The sequence below is a fragment of the Nelusetta ayraudi genome, unplaced genomic scaffold, assembly GCF_046127955.1.
Source record: "Nelusetta ayraudi isolate G7.1 ecotype Tasmania unplaced genomic scaffold, CSIRO-AGI_Nayr_v1 ptg000192l, whole genome shotgun sequence".
Taxonomy (NCBI): domain Eukaryota; kingdom Metazoa; phylum Chordata; class Actinopteri; order Tetraodontiformes; family Monacanthidae; genus Nelusetta; species Nelusetta ayraudi.
In genome coordinates this window covers 87196-99013 of record NW_027466241.1, presented here as the reverse complement: position 1 = coordinate 99013, position 11818 = coordinate 87196, and the positions used below count along the sequence as shown (strand labels likewise).

The window sequence follows — 11818 nt, the reverse complement described above, 5'->3', positions numbered from 1 at the left end:
AACAAAATGTGTCTGGAGGGCATAACTTGCCTGGGCCATCACGGTGAGGTTGTACTTGGGCGCAACATTGAAGTTCAAGCTGGTATTCAGAAAAATATCCCCGGTGCTGTTTATCACAAAGACGTCTGACGGCGAAACCTTAATGGAGAAAGTTAATGTTATTGTTTTACTTTATTGTTCAACTAAGATGTTAAGCTGGAGGTGGAGGTGAAGTTTTACTAAATATCTTGACTTGTGAGACTGTGTGAGACTGTTGTCATCATTACGGCTCAGCTCAAACATAGCCCGAAACTTTAGCATTATTGGACCTGGCAGATTTATCTCCTCTGTGGCCACAAGTTATATAATGTGTCATTACAGATATGAACTACACTGCTTTACTGTACAAGCATGAATGTAATTACAATTGAATATGTCACTGTGTTGAATTCTGGGAAGATGTCCTTGTCCTCAGCTGTGATTTTTAAAACCCAGCTGTTCACCTCTGTTGCCTGAAACAAAAGAAGAGCAGGATGATTAGAAGCCACGAGACATGAAGCCTGTGTCAACCGTTTATTACAGAGAACAATTTAGAGGGATAATTCTCTCAGTAGTCTGTGAGGCTATAGTGGATGCACAAAGTTTTCCTTCATTTTTTTTATGCACCATGACACATATCTGAATGTGATTTAGTGCTTTGTGAGCAGAAGTTAATTAATGTTTGGCCTTCGCTGGGATTATTTCCCTTTCCCTCACATAACTTGTAAAGTAATGTGAGTTGGTAAATGTGACAGTTGCCTCCCTTGATATAGTGATAACTTTTTCTGATTTCCGTATTGAAAATTCTTATTATCTTCGAAGGACCTACCTCAGAGATGGTAGTATTATAGATGTCCTGTGGGAACTCTGGACTTTCATTGATGTCTATGACAGGAACGTCCCTAATTTGCAATTTCTGTGTTGAAAAAAAACAACAATTTTTTTGAATATTCTTTATGTGAAAGAAACATAAGGTTTCAACTTTAAAACCCTGACTGAAATCCCAGAATTCGTCATTTTTGTCTGTTTTCTGTAACAAATCATTTTCTTTTTAAACACTTTACTCACCCCCGTTGTGCCCTCACAATGATAGTGGTAGTACATTCTTCTACTAGTCTGAAAAACACAAAAACAAAAATAAATGAATGGTCTGTAGAAAAACCTTCTATGGAGACACAACATGGCTGTCGCTCTGACACGGCTGCTTGGCTTTTGAACTCTGAATTCTGAACATAGGCGTTTGTTTGGAAACTCACCTCATAGAACGTTTCAACATCCAGCGGCTTCTTGGTTTGAATTATTACACTTGTTTCTCCAGGTATTTGGATCAACTCTATGTAATCAAGGTTTTCTGGGAACATCTTTGAGTCCAGCACCAAAGTGGTTCCTGCTGGGATCCCTGTCACCAGTTCCAAAACTCCTGCAACAACACAGCATCTGATTTTACAACAGAACACATCAACAACAACAAATTCTAGTGGCATAAACTCCTACATTGACAAGATACTGGTGTATCACTGCTAGCCACAATCTGCCACAGATATCTTATCCATCATGCCTGAATCTAGCTAACATTTGTGACTGCTCGCTAACCTCATACAATTGGCTAGCATTTCTCATTTTATACTAAATTTTTATACTTAGATTTTTATACAAATATGAAACAGAAGGATTTTGTCTGCCAATGAAATCTGAACATATCTCCTTTTCATAGCCATTAAAACTTTTCTATATATTTTATGACCGCACCCTCAATAAACAAATTAGTAAATAAATACATGTATAAACAATGAATGAACGACAACTGGCAATGGCAATTGGTTTGCTGACAATTGAATTTGAACACCTAAATAAATAGTGACAGTGATGATCGGGTTCTGCTTGACAGTGTTTTGCTTGATCAACTTTCATTCGTTGTGCATTTTAAACTTTTACATAATTTCACATCAGACTTTTGACACCTACCTTCATAGCTTTGATTCACGCTGGGCAGAGTTACGTCTGTGTTAAGATTGCAATCTATCTTTGTAGTATCTTGGGGAGCAAAAAACAAGCTGCTGTTAGAGAATGTTTTGGTCAGTGGCTGTCATAGCTGGTAAACCAGTGTTTACCTGTGACGCCACACTGTTCGCTGTGTTTTAGCTTTGTTGATGAAAAGACACAGTCACATCACAATAATATAACATTCATAATAACACAGCTGTCATGTGATCATCATTCACTTTAGATGGCAGTGGCAAGGCAGTCAGTCAGTCAGTGTATGGACAGAACAAGACGTGATTTTACAAAAAAATGAAATTCAAATTCAGTGTTCAATTTGTTTGAACACACACACAAAGGTCAATCCAACCTCGGGGTTCACTGTTTACTCACATAAAGGAGTCTCCGCGGCAGCGCAGGTACATAGGGAGGCGACTAGGGGCAGGAGAACGGCCCGAATCAGACCAGCAGAGCCCATGTCGACTGGAACGTCGTCTCCTCCAGGTCAGACTGCACACACTGTGAACCACACCTGTGCGCTCACTGTATTTTAGGAGTCCTGTTTTATGGCGGGCTGTAAAATATGATGTGGAAATATGATGTTTTCTGGATGCAGCTCAAATTGACTCAGGACGTGACAGCAGAAATAGCCCTGTCACAGCAAACTCAACCTCAACAGAGGGCAGAGGCAGGTGACAGACGGCCGTTGCCAGAGTTATGGCATGATATGAAAATTTGATGAAGATGATTTCCTAACTATGGCTGAGATTAGCAAACAAACAAACAGACGTGTTTCAATGTGTGGCATCGTCACAGTCAAGTTGCTCAATCTCCTAATTTCTATTCTAAAATTACCCTCATATGTGTGCAAGACTTGAGCCTCGGTTCACTTTTCAAGGCCCTGTTTGTGTGGTCGAGTGCCATTTAGTGGTCAGATAGTGTATTTACACCATCAATGTCAACGTATCACCGTACCACCGTCGCTTAACCTGGGTTTTCAGGGCAGCAGCATGTGGAGCCTATCTCAGACGGGGTCGTACATTGACGAGTTGCCAGTTCACCGCAGGGCCACACGGTGAGACAAACGACCATCCAACGCTCGGACCCACCTAAAAGTTGCATAGGTCGATCTGCCTGGTGTTCATGTCTTTGGACAGTGGGTGGAGCCATTGTGTCTGAGAGAGGTCATGCCCTTCCTGCTTGAAACAACAAATCAAGATTTATCTGACTTGGCTTTTGACCAACATTGGAGACTGCATTTGTGTTATTGTTTTATTGTTTTACTGTTTGTTTTATGTCTTCATGTTATTATGTACAGCCCTTGGTTTAGGTGTGGTTGTATTTAAAGTGCTTAATAGATAAAGGTGAGATGAGCTGAGTTGATTGAAAGTCGTGATCTAACAGGACAGGAAGTTGGTGAGTCAGGACTCCGCGGCCACTGTTGAATGACGGGGGCCCAGAACGTTTCCACGACAGGCCAAGAAACTGGAAAGCCCTGATTGGCCAGTCAATTTGCTTGGTACTATTGCAGCTTGTGTTGCACACTGCTTCTCCCGTCATTGGCTGACCTTTCAGGATCACCCTGGACTATTTGAAGCCCAAACTGGAGAGCTTGGAAAATCTCAAGGGCATGGTTGACCTCTCTGTGACCTCTTGATTGCGCTGCAGAGCAGTGGCACTCACTGCGTCCTCCCAGGTGTCAGTTCTGCCTGCTACCAGTGGAGGACTCTGCATGCATGAAGAGCCAATGTCTGATATCAGCAGCTAGAGAGTCTAAGCAGGGTTCTGACTTTTAGGCTGAGGCAAAAAAAGAGACGGAGGAAGAAACACGACGGTGGATAAGAAGTGAGACCTCGCGACTCCTCGACGTGGGTCTCAGATCTCCACTTGGCTCTCCTGACACGCTCACCAGCTGCTGCCAGTGGTGCAGCGATGCTTGATTACGAAACCCGCAGTGATTCAGGCAGCAGGTTCCAACCTGCTGAACAAAGGTCTCTCTCTCTCTCTCTCTCACACACACACACACACACACACACACACACACAGAGAAAGAGTTGCTACTAACTGTAGTTCATCTCACAACACGGATAACAAGTCATTTTGTTGTCATACACTCATACGTCCCTCTGTGGGTGTGACTGGCAACTAAACTTGTGCAAAAGGTGTAAGCATAATATGGATGGTTGATAGCCTTGCCTTCTGCCTCCAACCACAGTGAGTGTAGTGAGAAACATAATTGGAGGGATGAAACAGCACCACAACCTGGTTGCTATAATGATGGATTCTGAACGTTCCACAGAAGCATTGGGAAACAGAGCAGGTGGCGAACCCACCCTGGTGTTGTCAGTAGGTGGCAGTAGAGCCGTGACTCTACTGTAGAGTCGCGGCACCATAACACGGCTGCTGTGATGAAACAAAGAAGAAGAAGAAGTGTCCAAAATCTCCCCCTACCCACTATTTTGTACGCTATTTAGGGGCTATGCCATTTTGTAGTGGTATCCAAAATACTAAGTGATATACACATACATCCCATCATGCATTGTGTTCACGCTGACCTAAGGGTTAAAAGGAGAGAGAGAGAGAGAGAGAGAGAGGGTGTGTGTGTGTGTGTGTGAATCCATTGATATATATATATATATACTGTATATATTTTAGCAATTTATTTGTTATTTGTTTGTGTGTATCTCTGTCTATGTGTATTTATACATTCCAATGTGTTTATTTATGCATGTATTCATGTATCCTTATATATTTATGAGTATACTGTATAAGAAGCTTTGCTTAATTTGACTGTGGTGGAAATAAAGAGACAACATTGGACCAACCGCAGCTTTTATTTTCTTGAATGAAGAACATTCTAGAACAGGGGTGCCCATTAGGTCGATCGCGATCTACTGGTCGATCGTGAAGGTAGTTTGGGTCGATCGGCATGGAGGGAGAGAGGGAGAGAGAGAGAGAGAGAGAGAGAGAGAGAGAGAGAGAGAGAGAGAGAGAGAGCCGCACCGCTTTAAGGGTCGCGTCCGAGTCAATTACAGCAGGAAGAATCGTTCAGGCAGGAACTCCGTAGATCCTGGGAGATGCTACTACCAAAACATCTGCGTTCCACACACACACACACACACACACACACACACACACACACACACACACCAATTATCCCTAACCTATGTGCTGAAAAACACAAATGTGTTTCCTTTCACAATAAAGGACAACGCTCCCAAGTTCTAGTAACTGTTAGTTCTCACTAACTTATTTCTTATGTGTTATGAAAAAGGTTATGACTGTGCAAAACCCCTTAATGATAGACCAACACACTTAAGTATAAAAAAATGACACACACTGTATTATAGAAAAAACAAGCAAATAAAGACAATACAGCAAAATATGTAACCTTGAAAATAAAAAATAAACAGTGGTGAAACAGTTGTGTTTTCAGTGACACACAAATTCAAACAGAAATAATACACTCAGCAGTCAGCTGTTACTTAAACTAACTAAGCCGGCATAAACTACAAATAAAAATAAATAAAGGAATAACCCCCCGTTGCAGGCCTGTTCAGAAGGATACTGATTGCTGAATGGCAACCTCTTCGCTCCCCGTCGGAGCCCGGATGGCACGTTCGGTGGCGTTGACGATAAAACGAAAAACCGGCGATCCTAGCTAGCGGCCGAGCTAGCCTCTCTTCTGCAAACGTGTCTCTCGCTCACCCCAACAGCAGTTTGGCGACGGCGTCCTCCGTTGGGCGTCACTGGCACACACACGTGTACGGAGGTACGGAGCTCCTTGGCATGGCAGACTCGCTAGTCCAGCAGTCAGGTGGCCGTACTCAGTCCAGGCACGTTGAGCTGCGTTATACTCAGACCGACCAAGTAGTGCCGCACCGCTCGGGCAAAAAAACACTTCCACTGGCGAGTTGCCAGTAAGGGTCCTTGTGCCTAAAAACGTTGGGTTACTTAACGTAATACCTGGTTCTTTGATAACAGAGTGAGGTGTTTCACTATGGGAATCGCTCTCGCGTGACCAGTTCTGGAAGCTCCAATGACACAACGTCTGTCCATGACAGACAGGTCGAACTGTGCCTGGGGCCCGCCCCTACCCACTACCACAGTCGACCCACCCCTTTCCAAGCAGTCTCAACACTTTTCTTACCGTGTTCATGCAAGGAGGGACATGTTGGTGAAACACCTCACTCTGTTATCAAAGAACCGGGGATTACGTTAAGTAACCCAACGTTCTTTTTCTAACTTCGTTCGGTGTTTCACTATGGGAGATAGAGACAACTCCCGGAATGCATGAGCATCCCGAAGCGCTATTTATTAGGGACGTAAACCTCCTTTTCCTGTCTACGCCTCTGGCACTGCTGTATCAAGCACTGCCTGTGCCACAGAAGGACCTGAAACATCCATTCTGTAGAACCTAACAAATGTGTGGGGCGACGCCCAGCTTGCCGCCTCACAAATATCCTGGACTGAGACTCCCCTGAACAGAGCCCATGAAGTGGCCATACTCCGAGTTGAATGAGCCCTCAAACCTTGTGGGGCCTGAAGGCCTCTACAACTATAAGCAATGGAAATGGCCTCCACCATCCAATGAGAGAGTCTCTGACGAGACACTGGTTTTCCCTTATGAGGAGTCGCCCACGACACAAACAGCTGGTCGACTTTCCTGAAAGCTGCTGTCCTATTTAAATACACCTGTAGTGCCCGTACTGGGCACAAAGTGTTGAGCCTTCTCCCTTCTTCTGACGAGAAAGGCGGAGGATGAAACGCCTTTAATTCAATCCGGCTACACTTGTATGCGGCCTCCACCACCTTCGGAACACAGGCTGGATTCAGCTTTAAAGACACCTTAGTGAGCCCGGGTGCGAACTGCAAGCAAGAGGGTCGAATAGATAACGCATGCATCTCACCAACCCGTTTTGCTGTAGTTACAGCCAACAGTAAAACAGTTTTCAGCGAAGCAAACTTTAGCCCCACTCCATCAAAGGCTCAAATGGGTGTTGAGACAAAGCCTCCAACACGATTGACAGATCCCAAAGGGGAACCAAGGGTCTAGATACCGCAAGTTTCCTTCGAGCTCCTTTCATGAAACGGCTGACCAGGGGATGCTGTCCCACAGACTTATACCCAAAGCCGACATGACATGCTGAATAGCTGCCAAGTACACCTTTATAGTTGAAAAGGCCTTTCCTTTATCAACCAAATCTTGCAAGAAACACAACAGTTCAACCACTGAACAATGAAAAGGAAACGTGTTCCTCACATGGCACCACTTCTCAAAAACCCGCCACTTACAAGTGTAAAGTGAATGAGTAGAAGCAGCTCTAGCGTCCTGAATAGTATCTACAACCCGTTGCGGCAAACCAGCCGCATTCAGGTTCCACCTCTCACCGGCCAGGCCCACAACATCAGTCAGTCTGGGTTGGGGTGGTAAATCTCCCCTCTGGCTTGAGACAGGAGGTCCCTGCGTATGGGCAGAGGCCAAGGCTCTCCCACCAGCAGCTGAACTATCTCCGCCACCCAGTGTTTGGCTGGCCACCGAGGGGCCACCAGAATCATTGAGAACCCCTGGTCCCTCACCCTGGCCAGGGTGGGAGAGATTAGACTCAGGGGTGGGAATGCATAGAGCAACATCCTGGGCCAAGGATGCGCCAGTGCGTCCACGCCCAGCGGAGCGCTTACGTCTGACAGGGAGAAGTATAGAGGGCACTGAGCGCTTTCCTGCGAGGCAAAGAGATCTACGGCAGCCTGACCGTACCTCCATACCATATTATCCATACCTCCATGCCATATTTGACGCACCACCTGAGGATGAAGAGTCCATTCCCCGTAAAGAGGATTCCCTCGTGACATCAGGTCCGCGCCCCTGTTCAGAACACCTGGAATATGTGTTGCACCAAGCGATATGAATCTGTCGCTGCTCCACAAAATTATCTGGCGAGCCAGATTGTGTAGCTGTGGCGTGCGAGTGCCCCCCTGACGGTTGGTGGAATTGTCCGGTCTTTATTAACACATGTTGACCCTGCAGAAACGTCTGAAAGCGTTTCAGAGCCAAAAACGCCGCCCGTAACTCCAACACGTTTATGTGAGCCTGAGCACTGTCCGTGTCTCATGTACCGTTCACAGCCCTGCCCATCTGGGTCGCTCCCCACCCTGACAAGGACGCGTCGGTTGTCATGGTGATCCTGGATGACACCGCCCCTGCGGTGCGCCCGCTTCCAAAGTCGTCTTGTCTCTCCACCGGCGAAGAGCTGCGATCGCCGACGCCGTCATCTTTATCCTGCGATTGAGGTGATGAAGCGGGCACAGACGCAACGTCGCCACCCAACGCTGAAAATCCCTCATCATTAAGAGACCCAATCGCACCACCACCGAAATCGCTGAGGCCATCATGCCAAGCAGACGTAAACACATTCTGAACGTCACCACTCTCCCCAATTGAAACTGGGAGAGACACTGAGTGAAAGACGTTATTCACCCCTCTGACAGAGTGACACGGTACGAGAGGGAATTTAGCTTGAGGCCGAGGTATTCCTTGTCCTGCACAGGAATCACTCGGCTCTTCGCCCAGTTTATTCTGAAACCCAGATCCCATAAGTAGTTTATAACCGTGCTGGAATCTTTGATCGCCTGATCGCGGGAATGGGAACATATCAGGAAATCGTCTATGTAAGCGAATATCCTGATGCCGCTGCTCTGCAACGGTGACAGTGCTGCCTCCATACACTTGCTGAACACTCTTGGTGCCAACGATAACCCGAACGGGACGGCTCTGTACTCGTATGCCCTGCCTTGATAGGCAAATCTGAGAAACCTCCTGTGCAACGGGTGAATGCAGATGTGAAAATAGGCATCGGCCAGATCGATTGTAATAAACCAATCGCGGGGGCGAATAACGCGACAGAGCACTTTGTGTGTCAACATTCTGAATGTGTATTTCCGTAGATGCTTGTTCAACACTCGGAGATCCAATATGGGGCGAAGAGATGAGCCCCCTTTCTTTGGAATGAGGAAATATCGGGAGTAAAACCCCATGTGAATCTCCTCTGGTGGGACCACTTTGATCGCGCCTTTCTCCAACAGCGACGTTATTTCGTCCTGTAAGATGCGCGCACCATCGCCGTTCGCTACGGAAACTACCACTCTGTTGAACCTCGGTGGTTTCGTAGCGAATTGAAGTCTGTAATTCTTCAGAACAGTGGACCATTGAGCATCTACGCATGCGCGCCACCGGTCTATCATGACTGACAGGGGACCTGGGATGTGCCTGTTGATGACGTCACTCCCATCGCTGCTGTGGGCGCTCTGCCACCCACGGGGTTTGTGCTCCCCCTGCTGGCAGCAAGGGAGTACAACAGGTGTCTGGTTGTATTTTTTTGTTTTTGTGCTTTGCCCTCGGCTCCTGGCCTGGCTGCAAAGCTGAACACTTTATTTCGAACACTGACTGTGCTTGGTGACACTGTGGGTTCACTTGGCCCTGCTCTTTTTCCTCTGGAACCTGCCAAGATTGAACTCCTGCTGAATTGAGAACTGTCAGCAAACTTGAACCAAGAGCATTGGGGCAATTTTCCCTCCTCATTCTTTTTTGAGGAGGAAGAGGAGAAGGAGGAGAGGTTAGGAAGGGTTCTTCCTCTTCCCATCTCCACGACTGGGGGTACGGCTTCTTGCCGCTACAGCGGCAAAGGAATGCTTCCCCCATGGCTTGCCAGAGTCAGAGCGTGGCTGTTGATTAGCCTGCTGACCGCTGGTCTGTCTCTGTGGTTTAGAGCCCCCTGGCCTCCCGCGTGCTGCCGCAGCAGCTGCTGCAAAACCACTCCTCTGCGTCTGAGGGGGGCGGGGGTTTTGCTTCCTAGGGAGACACAGGTCAAAGGCCTCACCCTCCTGTTTCCTGAGTGAGCTGGTCTCTCTCATCTTTTGAAGAGCTGGACCAAAAAGACCTTTGGTGGGGTCATATTCGGCATCCATGACGTCCGCCTTCTGTGCGTCACTCTGCCCTGAGAGGTTCAGCCATAGCGCTATCTCACCAGCCACAGCAAGCCCCATGATGCGTCCACTACCCTGCACCGCACCCCTGGAGGAACGCAGGATGAGGTCATTGACCACGCAGATCTCATCCCAAAGGGCAGGGTTAGGTGACCTGGTGTCCAGCTGGCGACCCATCTCCTCCAGGATCTCAGCTTGGTAGGCAGACAGCAAGGTCATTGCGTTCAGAGAACACACTGTCTGAGCTCCATACCTATACATCCTCTGGAAAGTGGAGGCAGTAACGCGCTCCGTTTTCGTTGGTAAGGCAACACTGCTGGACGCCGAAAGAGACCGGCGGTTAGGGTGAAGATGGTAGGCCACTGACGGCTCCACCGCTGGGGGTCCGGCCAACCCCAGTTCTCCCATCCCCTGTATCTCCAGTTGAGAGTAGCCCTTGGTGGGAAGCTTACTCTTAAATGGACTGGACCAGAAACGCTTCATCTCCTTCATGCAGGCAGGCACTGCCGGGAGGAGCTGCTTTGCTTAAGGCTGGGCTGGAGGGAGCCTCTTACCGTCATAAAGATCCCTCTCAGCACCTTCGGCATCCAGGGCCGCAGGCCATTGGATGCCCAGTTTGGATGCAGCTCTCTTGCAGACTTCATACAAGTTACTATCCATTGAGGGAACTGCATCTGAAGCGCTAGGAAGTCTTGATTGTTGGACAGGGAATGTGGAGTCATCCTCCACATCGTCCAAGTCATTTACCTCCAGCAGGTCAGAATTGGCGTCGTCAGCCTCCTCTGTGTCCTGCTCCATCCCCAAGATATCCTCAAAGAGCGGAGGCATATCAGGGGACTCATCTTCCATCATGTCCGCCCAGCTCCGTGTAGCTCGCGGGGGATGGAATGTGGTTGCAGACTGTGTTGAGGCAGTCGGCAGACATGGGTCGTGACTACTGGCTACCGCAACCCTCAGTCTCTTCTCCAAAATCTTCTCCGGCATTGTGGCGCAATGGGGACAAGATTGAGGATCCGCTAGTGACGCTTGTGCGTGCTTGAAGCCCATACAAGCTATACACATGGGGTGGGGATCCCTTCCCGAGATTTGCGACCCGCACGACGCAGGGCATTCTCGGGACAGAGAGCCCGCAGCCTTCGTCTCCTGCCCTTTGGCGGGGGCTGAAGACATTGTGGCATACAATGGCGAAAAATTCGCTGAGAAACGGATGTGTGCACTCGTCGCAACACGTTAGCGGACACACCGCGTTTAGCTCAGCTAACAAGTTAATGCTAACCGAACGAGGCTCGTCGTGACACGTTAGCCTTAGCCGTCTTGACTTGCTAACAGCGCAACGCGTAACTATTGTGCTGCCAGAGAGCAGTACGTTTTTACACAAACCCTACTCCCGTCAAAGCCAACAAATGTCCTGAAGACACCAACCCAGCGGATCCAAGCCGATACCAGAAACTGCGTTCGGCGACGCAATCCTTAATGGGACGTCTACAAACAGTTTAGCAGCACCTGGTGGTTAGCCTGGACGCGCTGAGGGAGCTCCCGTTTACTTCACACGGGAAGAAAGCGAGAATGCTTGGAAAGGGGTGGGTCGACTGTGGTAGTGGGTAGGGGCGGGCCCCAGGCACAGTTCGACCTGTCTGTCATGGACAGACGTGTCATTGGAGCTTCCAGAACTGGTCACGCGAGAGCGATTCCCATAGTGAAACACCGAACGAAGTTAGAAAAAGAACAGTAGCTAGGGGTATCGTGCTGACACCTTATTCAACTGTTTTCAGCTTCGCTTCCACCTCTTTTTCTCTCTTTTGTCTCCAGTCTCGCTCGCCCGTTTTCTCACTGTCCT

General features: G+C 48.0%; 1 protein-coding gene and 2 long non-coding RNA genes across 3 annotated transcripts in view; all 3 read right to left on the bottom strand.

The window, feature by feature from the left end:
- LOC142881389 (protocadherin Fat 4-like) overlaps positions 1-11818 on the bottom strand; it is a 95176-nt gene that overhangs the window by 24158 nt on the left and 59200 nt on the right. The window lies entirely within an intron of this gene.
- On the bottom strand, positions 30-934 carry LOC142881391 (uncharacterized). The gene is made up of 3 exons (XR_012925573.1): positions 848-934; positions 405-491; positions 30-138 (listed from the first exon to the last, which is right to left on the bottom strand). It is a non-coding gene; the product is annotated as an uncharacterized LOC142881391 (long non-coding RNA).
- LOC142881392 (uncharacterized) lies at positions 1087-2150 on the bottom strand. The gene is made up of 3 exons (XR_012925574.1): positions 1984-2150; positions 1275-1438; positions 1087-1134 (listed from the first exon to the last, which is right to left on the bottom strand). It is a non-coding gene; the product is annotated as an uncharacterized LOC142881392 (long non-coding RNA).